Raw genomic sequence first — 17,062 nt, 5'->3', positions numbered from 1 at the left:
TGAGTAGCTTTTGAAACTGTCAGAATTTCTCCTTATTAAAATTGATATAGGAATGTTGCAAGCTCTCATTCATGAAACATTTCTTGCATTTTTATTCTGTGCAATGTAATTGGAATGAATTATGGTACTCCACTATTTATATTCTCAACATATACTTTCACAGAAGTTCCCATTCTGTATTAATTAACAGATGCTATAGTGTCTGATCTTAAAGATTCGTGCCCCTGTGTATTTTTCCCATTACTCAGCTTGATTTTCCCTGTTGGTTATTTCCTCTGTGGGAATAAAGGCACTTTGGGATAAGTGTTAACTCTTTCATAGTCCTCCTTGTTATAATCTGGTGCAGCAGTAAACCAAACAAAATGATATCAAATTGGTTTGCAGCAGCTCCCATTCCTATTTACATACAAATTTAATGGTTAACCAGCTATCCAGTTAGTGTTTCTGAAATTCTAAAAATGTTTTAAATTAATTACTTTCCTATCAAGCCAGCATTTACAGTAAAAGATGTCAGCCGATTTGTCTAGCATTGTTTTCTAGGGGCAGGGACATATCATTAGGGCACTGTATGCTTACTTGCAAGTCACAATCTACTTGGGGCACAAGTTAAATTTGTTTTAATTGAATGGAAGACTATTGGTTTTACCCACAGAAGCCTTCCTGGATTCCTGATGTATGAGTATATCAATCTAACATTACTATCTTACAAAATAAAGTTCTGTGTAAAAGTCTCCTGATAAGTGATAACTTAGAAAGCCATAACCGTTAAAATGCATTAAATCTGAGTGAAGGTAAGAGTGCCAGGGAGTCTTAGATTTGGAGATAATGCACACTATATGGGTATGTACTCAAGGGACAGGCAAATATGACTTGCCATTTCAAATTCAGGAGGTTGGTATTTCTTAACCAAGATTAACCATATGAATTTCTTGATCTTGATCAGAAAAGTAGGTTTATAGATAGATAATAGATATAGACAGTTTGATGGACATAGAGATAAAATCAGACACAGAGATTTAAAGTCTGATTTAACCATATGACCTTGTTGGAGGCCTTTTTACTCTGTGTGCCATTTATCCATTCTTTGATTCAAAAAATATTGTTAGTGTTTCTTGTACTGGAATGACAGAAGTTAACAAGGGTCCTCTCCGCTTCTAAGGAGCTCTGGAGCTCTGGTAGGTATCTTGCTGAGAACATGGTTCAAATACCTGGAGGTTCTATCTCCTCCCAGGGTGCCTGTGAGCAAAATCATCTTATATTAAATTCTTTTCTGTTGTATTTTTTTTTTTAAAGTAAGATCACAGGATATCCTTCAAGAGTGTGATTGCCTACTGTCTTTAAGATGAGACTGCTACCTTCTCTCACCTGATTCTGGAGGAGATGGCAGCAAAGGCAGAGCTAACCAGCAAGGAAACTGGACTGAACCAAATTCTTCCTATTCCTAGCTCTCACCAGGGGAGCTCCTATGTTTCAGGGATTTGCATCAGCAGCACACACAAGACCTGTAGGCATACACACACACACATGCACATGCACACTCTCTACAGATAGCTTTGAATTTCAGTTCATGACAAACATGCCTCTTAGTTTCCACTGCAAGACTTTCTGATGACAGAAACTACTGGGAACCAGCAAAATGAAACAAAAACAAAGTTCCTGAGACTATTCAAGTTTGAATTTTAAAAAACTCTTTATGTTGCCTGATTCAGATTAAAATTTTTAGGGACTGGAACACAGGTGGGAAGAGGTCAGGAGACAGACAGACTGTCCCTGCAGTGTGACTGTACTTTTAACTTTAGTCTACACTGAGATTCAACATAATGGTTTAGTTGACAGAGGACTCTCCTAGTCAAAGAAATACTACAAAACACATGTGCTAGAGCAATGTATAACCCGAGGAATTACAGGAATTCAGAATAAATGTTTCCAACAATAAGACTGTATATTTTTTCCCAATGAAATGTTAAGGAAGCTATCAGAATTTTCTTGGATTTCTTTCAGTATTCATTCTGGGAATGTGAGTCTTTATAAGCTATGGGGGGGGGGGTAAAAATGAATAAGCACTGTGGCAAGGATTTTAAAAGGAAAAAAATTAGGAGAGAAATGTTAATGTAAAATTAATTGTTCTTTTGGCTATAAACATAATACATTTTCATTGTGGAGAAATATAGATATGCAGAAAAGTATTTTTAAAGTGATGTCAAACAACTGGCAAGCCCACCACTGGCTTTCTGTGGATGTGTGAACAGAGGAACAAAGCTGATGCCATAAGGAACATGTTTCTATAGCCTGCGTGTCTGACTGAACACTGTCTGATGTCTCTTTCTTTTACTTTTTACATAGGAGGAAACAGAAAAGACAAAATCGAACTGTTTCCACTGGTATAAATGTTTAAGAAGAGTGTACTAGGGGCCTAGCTTTTTACAGATTTCTTCCACTTTTCTATTTGTGGCCAAACCCAGGTGCCAACCATATTTGCCTCAAAGCAATAACTGTTTTCTGGGAAGTTGAGCCTTGGTGGTCTTAAGCCTCCAGAAATTTAATCTAGTCGCCCTTTGCTTTCCTAATTTCTTTTTCCACTATCTCTTAAAGAAAATAATTACAAAATAAATAGAAGACCATCTCTAATCTTGGAAGAAAAGCCAAATAATCAGTTAGAAATGTCTTAATGAACTGCTAAGCCTAAAATAGACTTCCTGACATAAACAAAAATAAAATGCCCACAGTTTCTGCTAAATTAATGATTATTGCACATATTAAGCAAAAGGTTATCTATTCTGTCTGCAATCTAAAAAAGGCAAAATTTCCCAACAGAGGCCAGAGGCCAGAGGAAACAGGTTTGGATCATGGATGGATGGCTACTAAACTGAGTGCAGAGGTCTACTAGGATTTGCTCCAAATATAGTTTAGATTAAGTATCATAGAACTGTTAGATCTGTTTAAAGTTCACAGTTACTTCAGGTATTTAAGAACATTAGGATAAAAATAATTTGTCTATCACACTACAGAGCAAATCCAAGGAATCAAAATAGTCAGGAAAGTGGAAGCCTGAAATCCAGAGACAGTGCTCTTGTTCTTTCTCTCTTTCATTGCTTTCCCCATAACTACAATCAAATTAGGATGGTTAACTCTCAAGTATTATTTTAGTTTTTGATTTCATGTCTCCCTTAATATCTTCTAACTTTACCCAGTGCCAGGTTTCCTGCCCACCTATTTACGTGTAAAGCAGCCTTGAAGTCTTCTATCCTAACACTGTATTAGAAATTATCTTTTTACATATTTCTCCCAAACTAGACTGCAAATACCTTGACAGTGTCATTTCCCTCCCAACACCTAGTGAAGTCTTAATTATTGAGTAGGTACTCAATTATATTTATTGAATAAGTGAATAAAAACAAATAAATGTAACAAATGAATTGGAAAGGAAATAAAATTTGCCTAACTTGGATATTGCCACTATAGTGACAATATGGCAGTTTTGCCTATTTTTTTTCTTTAATAACCGAAGACATTAAACGCAACATGACCAGGTGAATTCTTCTTAGCTGTAACCATTAAAATACTGGCTGTCAAACATACCTTTCAGTGTCTGTGTGTTACTAAAGAGAATTAAGGGTCTCAGCCTACAGCATCTCTTTTGGATAAATGATTTTTAAGGGTTAATGTCTCATGACCTTGCATTAGGACAAAAATTATTTCTAATCAGTCACTAGTCTCCCTCTCTGAGTACTGAAACTTCATGATTATTGCTTAATTTAAGCACAGTCTAGTACTTTTCACTGCCTATCTCTGTCATTTAAACATAATGAGTACGGTTTCCAGCGAATTTAATAAGTTGTTTACATTTGAGTTGCTTCTTAGCAATAACAGACATTTTATCTTACATTTTTGTAAAAACTTAAGCATAGACTCCTAAGAGGTCAGATCATATTAGTTATTTCCTCTGTGGATGAACTGACATCATTATAGTTCAGATGAGATATTTTAAAATTGAAAATGGAATTAAAATTTTATTTCACTATTCTGCTGTGTCACTCTCTTGTAACCCTTCCTATTAGCACAACATTGACTGGTGTCTTGAACTATCCAATAGCAACTGTCTAATGATAGCGTGACTCATGTTTTGGGACCATTTGATACCATATGATTTCAGAAATACCTTGGATTTTTAAAATTAGTAGCAGTAATATCTGTCAAGGATTTTTCCAAACTTTTGCTTTACAAATATTTACTGCAGCACAAAACTTTGTTATATTTTTTCAGTCTACTTGATAATCCCCTGGTTAGACCATCTCATGCTTGGAGAAGCCAAAGAAAAATTGTAGAGTCTGCCAAAAACAAATAGACTGCGTGTTTGTTTCAAAATTCCATTTTTTTCAATGGCATGTATTTTTTTCCTGATAAAATAAACGATTTAGACTAACAAGACACTCATTGATCTTTGACCTTTCCAGCCACATCAAAAGCATCTTAAAAGCCAATTAGTGGAAATACAGAGGAAAGGTCACTGTAGTATGCATTCAACATTGGGATTACATTATTGAACATATATCCCAATTATCCCATGGCTTTCAGTAGGAAAACAGAAATATAAATACTTTAATTATAAAGCAGGTAGATATCTACCTTGCATGCAAAAATGAGTTCAGTGTTCTTCATACTGAATACATTAATTTCCTTAGCTCAGCCAACATACACAGTCACCAGGTGAACAGTATGCTGATTTTCCCTTTTGATGTAGAACAGGGACAACACTGACAAATGATGTTTATTGATAATCCCCAAGCCTCATGTTAGCCACTGGCTCTAATGGTTTCTCAAGATAGCTTTTTGCCACACTATTGCAGAAGAAGTAATCCATAGAAGATTAAACACTTGTTTTTACTTTCTCTCCTTTTCTTCTCAACAGTGATGCTTATAAACAAGATAACACAGAGGAAAGGGAGAAAATTAAGCACTCGGAAGGCCACAGAACTGAATATAAGTCTTATAAATTTCCAAACAATTATTTTATCAAAATGATTATCTAACATATTTGTCATTGAATTTCTAAAAATCAAGTGTTTCAAGAATCACTCATTCATGATTTTTAATGATTCATTTGAGGATATGCAATTTGTAAAGCCCTCAGATAGATATACCTTAGAGAATACAATAAAAGAAAAGAAGTGATTTATGTTCCTAGAAAATTATAGCTTAAACGAGGATGTTGCAATCCAGTAATCTTCAGATGAAATTTATAAGAAATGGTAGAAATCATTGAAATTTAGGTAGCAAGTATTTTCCTGTGGATACAAAACAAATGCATATTACTTTAAAAATGAGAATATTTGATTTTTCTGAGAAACAACATTACCTTTATATATGTGGTAGAAAGGTAAACAAGTATACAAAAAAAAGAAAGAAAACTGTAGCCCCAAAACCTAAATATATTTTTAAAGTGAAGCATAACACTATAATCTAAAAAATATGTGGAACTGGTAGAATAAAGTCACCAAGGTCACTTGTAACATACAAGATCAGGTATTGAAAAACTGTATTGGACTTTGATTTTCTAAGCAAGAATTTCCAGTCCTTTCCTGAAAGCTTTTCCTTTAAAGTACAAGCAGACCACATTCATCAAAACCAGATGCTAATGTCTCTCTGCTCAGTTTCAGTTATCAATATCAAGTTTGAAAGATTCAAAACATTTTTGTAAAAATTGACTGGGCCTGTGATCAGGTCATATTCACCAGGTTGACATGAGCCAAGGTCTATAAATTCCTTTGAAATGAAAAAAAAAAAATCAAGGTAATTCAGATCATGTTTTTTTCTTTAGTTATTTAAATCAAAAAATTATTTGTGCAAGGAATTTCATATACATGTGCAGCACACAAACATCTTGATTCAGTTCCTTTGATAACTACTGACACTGAATAGACTGGCCCTTCAAACTCTGGTTGGCTCTCTTGGCCACAGCATGTCTTTTTAAAAAAGATTTATTTTATTTATTTGAAAGGCAGAGTTACAGAGAGAAAGGGAGAGGTAGAGATTGATCTTCTACCTACTAACTCACTCCCCAAGTGGCTGTAATGGCCAGGGGAAGCCAGACCAAAGCCAAGAGCCAGGAGCTTTTCTGCGTCTCCCATATGGGTGCAGGGGTCCAAATACTTTGGCCTTGTCTGCTGCTTTCCCAGGCACATTAGCAGAGAGCTGGATCAGAAGTGGAGCAGCTGGGACTTGAACCGGTGCCCATTTGCGATGCAAGCATCACAGGTGGTAGCTTTACACACTACTCCACAATGCCAGCCCCCAACAGATTATCTTTATTGAGGAGGTGTATAGTCAGCAGTCAAGAATACTGCTGTTTCCACTCCTATGTCCTTGAATGGATGGAGCAAACCAAAAGCTACAGCCCCACAGTTAGTATCAATGTGTTGGGAGAATTGGGACCACTCTGAACACTTACATACTTAAGAGAATATTGAAGTCCTTAAATTTCTTTGGTGTTCTTCCCTGGGACATCCAAAAATTCTAACTCTATGCCATTTCTTCTAGTTATATATGGATACTCCACAAAGAAGTATTTTTTTTCTATTAGAGAATAATACTAACAATAAAACAAAATTTGTTGTTTTAAAAACATATTTATAGACTTAATTTAAGGTTTTTAAAATTCATTGCAACTGTGGGAGTTCAAAGAACAAGTAAGGAGCAGGCGCTGTGGTGTAGAAGTTTAAGCTTCCACCTGTAGTACCAGCATCCCATACGGGTGTCAGCTCCTGCCCCAGCTGTTCCACTTTCAATCCAGCTCCCTGTTAAGGTACTTGAGAAAGCAGCAGAAGATGGCGCAGTTGCTTGGGCCTCTGCATCCACGTGGGAGACCCTGATGAAGTTCCTAGCTCCTGGCTTCATCCAGGCTGTTGCTGTCATCTGGGGACTGAAGATAGGAGAGCTCTCTGTATCTGTCCTCTCTCTTAATATAACTGACTTCCAAATACTTGAGAGGTAGAGTTACAGACATAAAGAGAGAGAGGTCTTCCATACACTGGTTCATTCCCCAAATGGCCACAATGGCTGGAGCAAGGCTGATCCAAAGCCAGGAGCTTGGAGCTTCTTCCAGGTCTCCCCTGTGGGTGCAGGGGCCCAAGCACCTGGTTCATAGTCCACTTCTTTTGTAGGCCATAGCAGAGAGTAGGATCAGAAGAGGAGCAGCTGGGATATGAACTGGTGCCCATATGGGATGCTGGCTCTGCAGGCGGAGGCTTAGTCCACTATGCACAGTTCCAGCACCAATAAATAAAACTTTAAAAACAAAAAACAAGTACTCAAACTGAAGAAAAGCTTGACTTCATAAATCCACATATAGATACACAGTTAATAAAAAATGCCAACTAGGTGGTAATATTCTGGAATATGAGACAGCAGGTAGCATAATTGAATGCTACATTTCTATTAAATGTGATAAAAATACTATTTAGTCTTTTAATCTTAGAGATAGTCAGTACTATGTTAGACATTAAATGTGCAATGGTGAAGAAAGCCATCAGGAGTTCTGCACCCACAAAGATGATACTACATATACTTACAGTACACAGAGCTTGTAGACATACATTGAACAAATAATAAAATGATGACATATGCATTCAAGAAAAAGAACAAGGCACAGGATTTATTTAGATTTATAGGTCATAAATGGTGTGATTGTTAATTTCATGCCAACTTGAATGGGCCAAGAGGTGCCTAGATATCTGACCATGCATTATTATGGGTTTGTTTAAAAGAGTATTTTGGAGTGATATTAGCATTTGAACAAGCTGGCTGAGTTATGAATACTGTTCTTTTGAAAGTGGGTGGGTGGGCTTCATCCAATCAACTGAAGACCTAAAGAGAGTGAAAAGGCTAAGTGAGATGAAACTTCTCCTGCCTATTTGCTTTTGAACTGAAACATTGACTTTTGCTTGCCTTTGGAAGCCAACTGAGAAGTTTCCTTCCTAGGTTGTCTTGAGCCTGTAGATATTTGTACTGGAAGTACACCATTGATTCTCCAGAGCTTCCAGCTTGCTGACTGCAGACTGCAGACTTTTGAACTTATCAATTTCTACAAGCTCATGACCAATTCCCTTGAACCTCTCTCTCGATAGACAAATAGATAGATATATGCACATATTACATACAATAAACATATATGTACATGTATTTGTGCACATGTATATATGTGTGTAAATGTCACCCCTTAAGGCAAAGGTAAAAACTTGCCATGGGACTCCAAATTCCATTAAGTTGAGTGGTACTAATGCCATCTTACATGTTGAAGTGATCATATTAAGTGTGTAATTGATCATATAGATAGGATTAAGTGTCAAAGGGATTACATAAATAAGACAAAGTGTCTGGTAATAATAATGGATAGAATTAAAAGGGAGAGAATGTTCCAACATAGGAAGCAGGCCACACAGCAGACTCATAGAATGACAAATGTCCTAAACAGCACTCTGACCTCAGAATCAGCCCTTAAGGCAACTGGATCTGGCTGAAAGGACCATGGGAGCATTTCAGGCATGGAAAGCCAAGAAACTGTAGCAAGAAATGATCTACATGAAGGATATCTGAATGAGATTCCCCGTGGAAATAAGGGGTCATCAAAGGGTATACTTTTCTCTTAAGGGAGGAGAGAACTTTGACTTTGCTTGTGGCCCTGTCTAAATACTGACAGAGTTTGTGGACTCAAAAGGCTTCCATAGCCTTGGCAACTCATGACAAGATACTCAGGTGATCACTGACATCATAAATAAGAATGTCAATTGTTAAATCAACAACAGGAGTCACTGTGCACTAGCTCCCCATGTAGGACTCTGTCCTTAATGAATTGTCGTATGAGAATTAACAGTAAAACTTGTTTTCAAATACTACTTTATACTTTATTTGTCTGTGTGGGTGCAAATTGTGGAAATCTTTACTTATTATACAGTTGGTCTTCTGTACATAAAGTTAATTAAAAATGAATCTTAATGAAGAATGAGATGGGAGAGGGAGTAGGAGGTGGGATGGGAGTGGGGATGGGAGGGAGGGTATGAGGGGAAGAACCGCTATATTCCTAAAGCTGTACCTATAAAATTTGTATTCATTAAATAAAAGCTTTATTTTAAAAAAGGAAAAAATGCATAGTGTCTTACTATTATTATACTGCTATAAGTGAATACCTGAGACAATATAACTTATCAATATCACAAATTTATTTCTGGGGACTGTCAAGGTGCAGGCAGTTCTGTTGGACAGAATATACAGAACAATTCTTCACAGACCTTGAGATAACAGGACATATAGTATTGTAACCTTGAGGCAAAGAAGTAAACAAGGCATTCTCCTAATGCTCTCCTGACTCTCTCCTAGAGGTGTTTTCATATCATGTTGCACGGATGCATTGCTGTTTTGACGAGGTGAAGATAGAAACTCGGGGAGCCCAAGGAACCTGGAATTTGAGAAGAATATTGGAAATGAGCAAGAAATCTATAGAAGAGGTCAAGAATTTGCTTTAGGTGCCTCCTGTATACTAAGCCATGAAGATCTGGTACCTAAACTAACACTAGAGTATCCCTAATAAAGCTAAAAAACAGGCCTCAAGAAAGACAAATATAATCTGCAAACAGTTAAAATGCCTGAAGCATGAACTCTGGCACTCTTTAAATGAAGATAACAAAATCATATTCATCAATATAACATTGAAAATGCTTAGAATCCAATATTGAAAGTCTAGATCTGCAAAGGATAAAAATAACAGAAAAATATGATCCACATTTAGAGAAAAACCAGTCAAAAGAAATACACTCAAAGAGGAAGGAATTAGCAGATAAAGACTTTAAAAGTAGAATATCTGAAATGAAAATTCAACTGAAGTGATTAACAGCAGATTATACACTTGAAAGTAAATGTCAGTGAGCCTGAACACAGAGCAACAGAACCTATTCAAGCTAAAGCACAAACTAATAGGAATGAAATTTATAGCACCTCAACAACCTTTAAGACAATATCAAGTGGTCTGATATTACTGTAATGGTAATCTTGGAAACTGGAGCTGAAGAGGAGAAAAGGAAATTTATTTGAATAAACAGTGAGGAATTTCCAAATCCAAAGAAAACTATAAACCTAAAGGTTATAAATAACTCAACACTACAGAAGGAAACTGCATCATAATAAAATAGCATAAAACAAGTTAGAAAGATAAAAACAGAAAAAAGAGCCACATCATGTAGAAAGAAATAGACTACAAGTACCTTGAATTAAACTATGTAAGCCAGCAGATCTTTAAAGTACTTATAGAATGAAACAAAGACAAATGAACAAATAGCACCAATATAATTATTTTATAGAAAATGGAAGAATAATTCTATACTGATTTTTTATCAATAAATGTGAAAATCAAATGAAAACACTGTAAGAAACCTATAGACTAATTGATATGACTCATGAAATGTAGAAATGTTTAAGAAAACATGAGGAAATCTGAGAACCCATCCTGTCACAGAGAGGTTTATTCCAGAAATGCAAGGTCATGTGAGTTTATTAAAGTTGACCAATGCCATTCACCACATTAACAAATTGAAGGAGGGGAAAAAGCATGGAATTGTCTCAACTGATATAGAAAACACATTGACAAAATCAATACCCATCAATGTAATAATTCTCAAAAAAGTAGTAATACAAGGAAACTTCTAGTAAAGTACACCTAATACCTACGGTTAACATATACTTAATTATTTTATTAAATACTTTATTTTATTTCAAAGTTAGAGTGACAGATCTTCCATCCATTGGTTCTGAATGGCTACAATGACAGGGCTGGGTCAGGCTTAAGCCAGGAGCCAGGAACTCCACCTGTGCCTTCCACATGGGTGACAGGGCCCTAAGCATTGGGGTCATCCTTCGCTAGCAACTCAGATGCATCAACAGGGGGCTGGATCTCAAGTAAAGCAGCTAAGGCTCAACTGGCACTGTGACATGCTGGTGTTATGAGCAGCTGTTTAACCCAGTGCTCCACTATGCTGGCCTCTACACTTAATTATGAAAGATTAAAGGTTTCCCCCAAAGACCAATGACAATAAAGGATATCTGCCCTCAGAACCTTTATTCAATGTTTGTTGGATGTTGTGACAAGTAGAGCAAAAAAGCAACCAAAAATTGTGGTCAAAAACATTGACGAATGAAGTTCTCTCCCAGTTTTCTTTCTTTAAATAAATTATCTTAATCAATGGTTTTCTTTTCTTTGTCAATTTTACCTTGTATGAGATCAAAGCAGAAAACACTGTCCTAGCTTTAGGTCTGTGAAAGAACAAACTCCCTTTCTGCGTGGGACTTATGTCTTCCGAGTAGCTTCAGGTTGGTACTGTGTTGTGAAAGCTACCAAAATCCAACTTAAGGTTTTCTAGTAAACTGCAAAAATGACCACAAATTATCTCTATTCGTAAGGGCAGACTCCTTTGCAATATTACTCTACAACTCATCCATCACTGAAGAGGAGAGGTAATCTATATTTCTTTTTTTTAAAAGACTTATTTATTTATTTGAAAGTCAGGGTTACACAGAGAGAGAAGGAGAGGCAGAGAGAAAGAGAGAGATCTTCCATCCACTGGTTCACTCTCCAATTGGCCGCAATGACAAGAGCTGCGCTGATCTGAAGCCAGGAACCAGGAGATTCTTCTGGGTCCAATAGGTGCAGGGGCCCAAGGACTTGGGCCATCTTCCAATGCTTTCCTGGGCCACAGCAGAAAGCAGGATGGAAGCAGAGCAGCCAGGACTCCAACTGACGCCCATATGGGATGCCGGCACTGCAGGTGGTGGCTTTACCTGCTATGCAAGAGCGCTGGCCCCCGTAGTCTATATTTCCATCTTTTCAATCTGTCCTTATGACTTAACATTGGCCAACAGGAAGCAGTAAAAAAGTGACCTGTGTTAGTTCAAGCCTAGGGGTTCAAGAGATCTTGATTCTACTCTTGCATTCTGAAGTCTGCAAGGCCATGAAAATTTGAGTGTGCTATCCTGCTGGAAGGCAGGAGACCATCTGGACAAGAACCAAGATGTCCTCACTTGCAGCCAACTCCAAGGTGACTCTGGGAGCCTGAATCAACTCCAGCAGCCTGGTCTTGTAGGGCAGAGTATCAGATGAGTCCAGCTCAAATCCATCTCAAGAATATCCATGAATTAAAAAATGGCTTTGAGAGGAAGAGAGAGACAGAGACAGAGACCTCCTATCCACCCATTTCCTAAACGTCCAAGTGGGAACTCCATCCCAATCTCCAACAGGGGTGGTAAGATTCCAAAAACTTGAACCAAGTGACATCTTAACTGCTGTGCCAAATACCTGACCCTAAACCACTAAGTTTTGAGTAAATTTGTGACACACCAGGTGCCATCTGATGAAAGTTCCCATTGGGATTTGTGCACAGAAAAACTTTTATTTTGCTCTTTTTTATTTTTTAGTTTCTAGCATCATCTCTCCAAAATTGTATCTATTTTAATTTCCACTGCTTTCTCTTCTTGTGTGTGTTTCAAGTCTAAAATGAAATGTGTGTATATCTGTGTATTTGATGCAATTGAACCAAAAAGAGGAAGAGTAAAATGAGCCTACAGGTCTAATTAACTGGAAATAGAAACAGTTTTCTTTAGCTCTATCTTCAACTGGATTTATATACTCTGTTAATTTTTGAAACACTGTGACTCGTGGCTGGCAATTCATAAAGAAGGGTCATAAGTAATTGAAGTTGATAAATTCTGTCATTTTAATACGTGTTTTCAAAGAAAGTGAAATAAAATTTTTCTCATAACATGTTGTATCATTATGTATGCATTATTTCAGCCTTACTTGGAGTCAGGCCTATGGACAAAGGTTGAAAACGCCAGATGTCCAGACAAGGGCTGTGGCTCAGCAGACGGTGCTCCCACATGTGATGGCAGCATCCCACATGAGTGCAGGTTGGAATCCCTTCTGATCACTCCTGACCTGGCTCCGTTATTACACCTGTGAAGGCAGCAGAAGATGGCACTTGTGCTTGGGCTCCTGCCTCCCATTTTTATAGTTTTGGAGGTTCACAGTCAAAGATTTGGTGATACCATTGGTTCAGGCACCTGGTAAGGCTGGAAGGTATCAGAGGAATGATCACACAGCAGGGAAGGAAGCAGAGAGTAAGGGTACACACTCCTCCATGTGGTCATCCTTAAAAAATCCATCATAATTCAATCATGAGCTTTCGCTGTTGCCACCTAATTCAAACCAATCACTTCCCAGAGTTCTCACCTTCTTAATACATTTACCTAAGACTCTGAGGATCAAACATCCCACATACGGGTCTTTGGGGGACTCCCAAACTATCATCCAAGCTGTAACAAGAAGATAATGTTCCCAGGACTGGTGCTGTGGCACAGCGGGTTAAGGCCCTGGCCTGCAGCGCCTGCATCCCATATGGGCAAGTCCTGGCTGCTCCTCTTCTGCTCCAGCTCCCTGCTGTGGCCTGGGAAAGCAGTGGAGGATGGCCCAAGTTCTTGGGCCCTGCACCCCCATGGGTGACCTGGAGGAGGCTCTTGGCTCCTGGCTTCGGAATGGCTCAGCTCTGGCCATTGTGATCACTTGGAGGGTAAACTAGCAGAATGGAAGACCTCTCTCTTTCTCTGGCTCTACCTCTCTCTGTAACTCTGTCTTTAAAATAAATAAAATATTTTTTTAAAAAAGAGAAGATAATGTTCCCATTTTCAGTTGTTCCAAATGCTGATATTCAGAGATTATCAGTGGGGTGTGCCACACCTTTGATAGTAAAGTCCTTTTTATGGGGCCAATGTTGTGGCACAGCAGGTTAAGCCTCTGCCTGTGATGCTGGCATCCCACATGGGTGCCAGTTAGACCCTGGCTCCTTCACTTCCAATCCAGGTCCCTACTAATGGCCTGGGAAAAGCAATGGAAGATGCCCAAGTGCTTGGGCCTCTGCACTCATCTGGGAGACCCAGAAGAAACTCCAGGCTCCTGGTTTTGGCCTGGTCCAGCCCTGGCTGTTGTGATCTTTTGGGAAGTGAACCAGCAAATGGAAGATCTCTTTCTCTCCCTCACCTTTTCTGTCTCTGTAACTCTACCTTATAAATAAATAAAATAAATATTCCAAAAAATGTACTTTTTAAAAAAATTTCAGGGGGCCAGTGCTATGGTGCAGTGGGTTAAGGCCCTGCCCTGTAGTGCCTGCATCCCATATGGGCACTGGTTCAAGTTATGGCTGCTCCTCTTCCAATTCAGCTCTCTGCTATAGCCTGGGAAAGCAGTAGAAGATGGCCCAAGGCCCCTGCACTCATGTGGGAGACCTGGAAGAAGCTCCTGGCTCCTGGCTTCAGATCGGCTCAGCTCTGGCCCTTGCAGCCATTTGGGGAGTGAACCAGCAGATGGAAGACCTTTTTCCTCTCTCTAGCTCTACCTCTCTCTGTAACTCTGTCTTTCAAATAAATAACATAAATATTAAAAAAGATTTCAATATTAGAAACTCACTCTTCATCATTTATATTCTTATATCTGGTTTTCAATGGTAAAGAAAAGGGTGAGGTTATAGTCCTTGAGTCTAATTTTGGATGTGTCCATGAACTCTCACACGTAGGAAATCCATCTGTCATGTGTGAGTATTTCTTTTTAAATTAATTTATCTGAAAGGCAGAGTTACAGAGAGGCAGAGGAAGAAAGAGAGAGAGGTCTTTCATCTGCTGGTTCACTCCTCAGATGGTCACAACAGCTGGAGCTGTGCTGATCTGAAGCCAGGAGCCAGAAGCTTCTTCTGAGCCTCCCACAGGGGAGCAGGGGCCCAAGGACTTGGGCCATCTTCTACTGCTTTCCCAGGCCATAGCAGAGAGTTGGATTGGAAATGGAGCAGCCAGGACTCAAACTGGCACCCATATGGGATGCCGGCACTGCAGGCAGTGGCATTATCTGGTATGCCACAGCGTCAGCCTCATTTAAGTATTTTTGCCCCTGAAATGGAATCAAGAACTGTTGTAGGAAAGGAAGACAAATATGTAAATGAGTGCACTAATAAGTTTTGGAGGACAGGATGACTAATCCAGTTACATCTGCCAAGAAGGTCATAGGAAAGGTTACACATAGCAATGCACTCTTGATGTGGGAGACAATGGGTGTTTGCTATTTGGACAAGATACTGGACAAGGGGAACCACTGTAAGTTCAGGGAGCTTTACCTAAGGCATAAAGTGAAGGAAACATTGCTTGGCAAGGATACTAGTATGCAACAGTGCATGGAGCAAAGGGAAGAGACGGTGACAGCAACAAATACGATGAGCTATTAAGACCAGATCATCATAGAGAACTCCCATTACATGCCATGCCATTTGAACTTATTTCTATAAATAATATGGAAATTACTGAAGCATTCTGAGCAGGTAAACAGTGAGAATTAGTTTTATATTTTAGAGAGATTTCTCTAGAAGTATTTTGGAGAGTGAATGAAGGCAAAGACCTAAATGAGGCCCAGCAGGGTTTGGCGAGACATGCATGGGGTGCCTATATCGCATATTGGAGCGCCTGGGGTGGAATCTCACTCTGCTTTTCTATTCCAGCTTCTTGCTAACGTGCACGTGGGAGGCAGCAGGTGATGGCTCAAGTCCTTGGGCCCCGTCACTCCTGTGGGAGATGGATGGAGTTCTGAGCTCCTGGCTTGCTGTCTGGGCATTTGGAAAGTGAACCAGTGGTTGAAAGATCTCTGCCTTTATCTCTTTCTATCTATCCTTTGAAATAAAAAAAAATAGACACAAGCACAGTGTTTCAAAAAAGAAAATGCAATTTTAAAAAAGTGTGTTTTGGTGCAAAAATATTTTGAAATTCATGCCATTTTTTCATAATATGCATTTCCTATAAGCTTTCTGAAGACTGATTGCACTACAATGGGGCCTTAAGCTATCTTGGTAGTAAGAAGGAGGGGAATATCAATAGATAATTGGAAGTTGGTCCTGTTGGAATGTGTCTGATCACTGAAAAGGATGAGGCTGAGTAACTCAGCTTTTGGACCCAGGTCACTAACTTCACGAAAAGTGGTCTCATTAGGCCCCATTAGAAATAGGCCAGTAAGAGATTTCAGAGGTCAAGGGCTGTTAGCACACAGCCATATTGCGTATTATCAAAAAGGACGTAGAAGAGGTGGTTTTCTGGGACATCCAAGGACAGTGTTTCACAGGTATCTGGCTTTCCTGTTCTGTGTACTGGGTAGGCAAATGTTTCAAACACAGATATGCTAATGATGAGGGATCCTGCTAAGACAATGAGCTAATCATATTCTGTCTCCTTCAGATGCAAGATTATTATGCACCATAATTCATTGTATAGCCTACCCGAAACACTTGAAAGCATCCTTTGCATTCTTACTATTCTGTGATCATGCTTTTCTCAAGTATGACGCTGCTGCTCTCTTTCAGATGTGAAGACTGAGCGAGATGCTTTCTAGATCTCTGTCTAGATCCTTCAACAATAGTACTCTGCTGGGAAAACAAGAGACCTCCTTATTGAGTAGGTCCTATCGGAATGAGTGAGGTGACTGTTTGAATAGGGTGGGCATTCATTTTCTCAAAAATATAAAAGGGGCTTTGTCAGTTGGAGGATTCCACTTCATGGTCATCACATCTGTTCTTCAAGCATTCTGACACTAAAACATATTTTAAGAACTACTACATTGATTATGCAGAATTAAAAAATTCTCAAATAAGACAGTGTGAAAGTTGGCTCAAATAATCAAGGTTAACTCTTTAATACTCTTTTTTCCATGAAATAAAAATAAAACATCTTTTCCTTACCTACATCTAAATTGAGGACTGCCAAAAACAACCTTTTTTTTATGAACAGTACCAGGGGAAAACAGTGGGCATAATTTTAAACATTTAACAATGTTGATCTTAACTTTTTAAGGTTATCTTCACAGAAGGAATATGGGTTAAAAGGAAAGTAGTGTAACTCTGTGTGTGTGTGTGTGTGCATGTGTTCTGATGTTAATGCCCATGGGGAATGACTTTGGCATCACTGCCTTTACGACCATCAGGATATCATTTCCCTGTCC

This window comes from Oryctolagus cuniculus, chromosome 8, assembly GCF_051225735.1.
Source record: "Oryctolagus cuniculus isolate XC-2025 breed Fujian yellow rabbit chromosome 8, ASM5122573v1, whole genome shotgun sequence".
Classification (NCBI taxonomy): Eukaryota; Metazoa; Chordata; class Mammalia; order Lagomorpha; family Leporidae; genus Oryctolagus; species Oryctolagus cuniculus.
The sequence above is the reverse complement of the archived record's forward strand: the minus strand, read 5'-3'. Positions refer to the sequence as shown.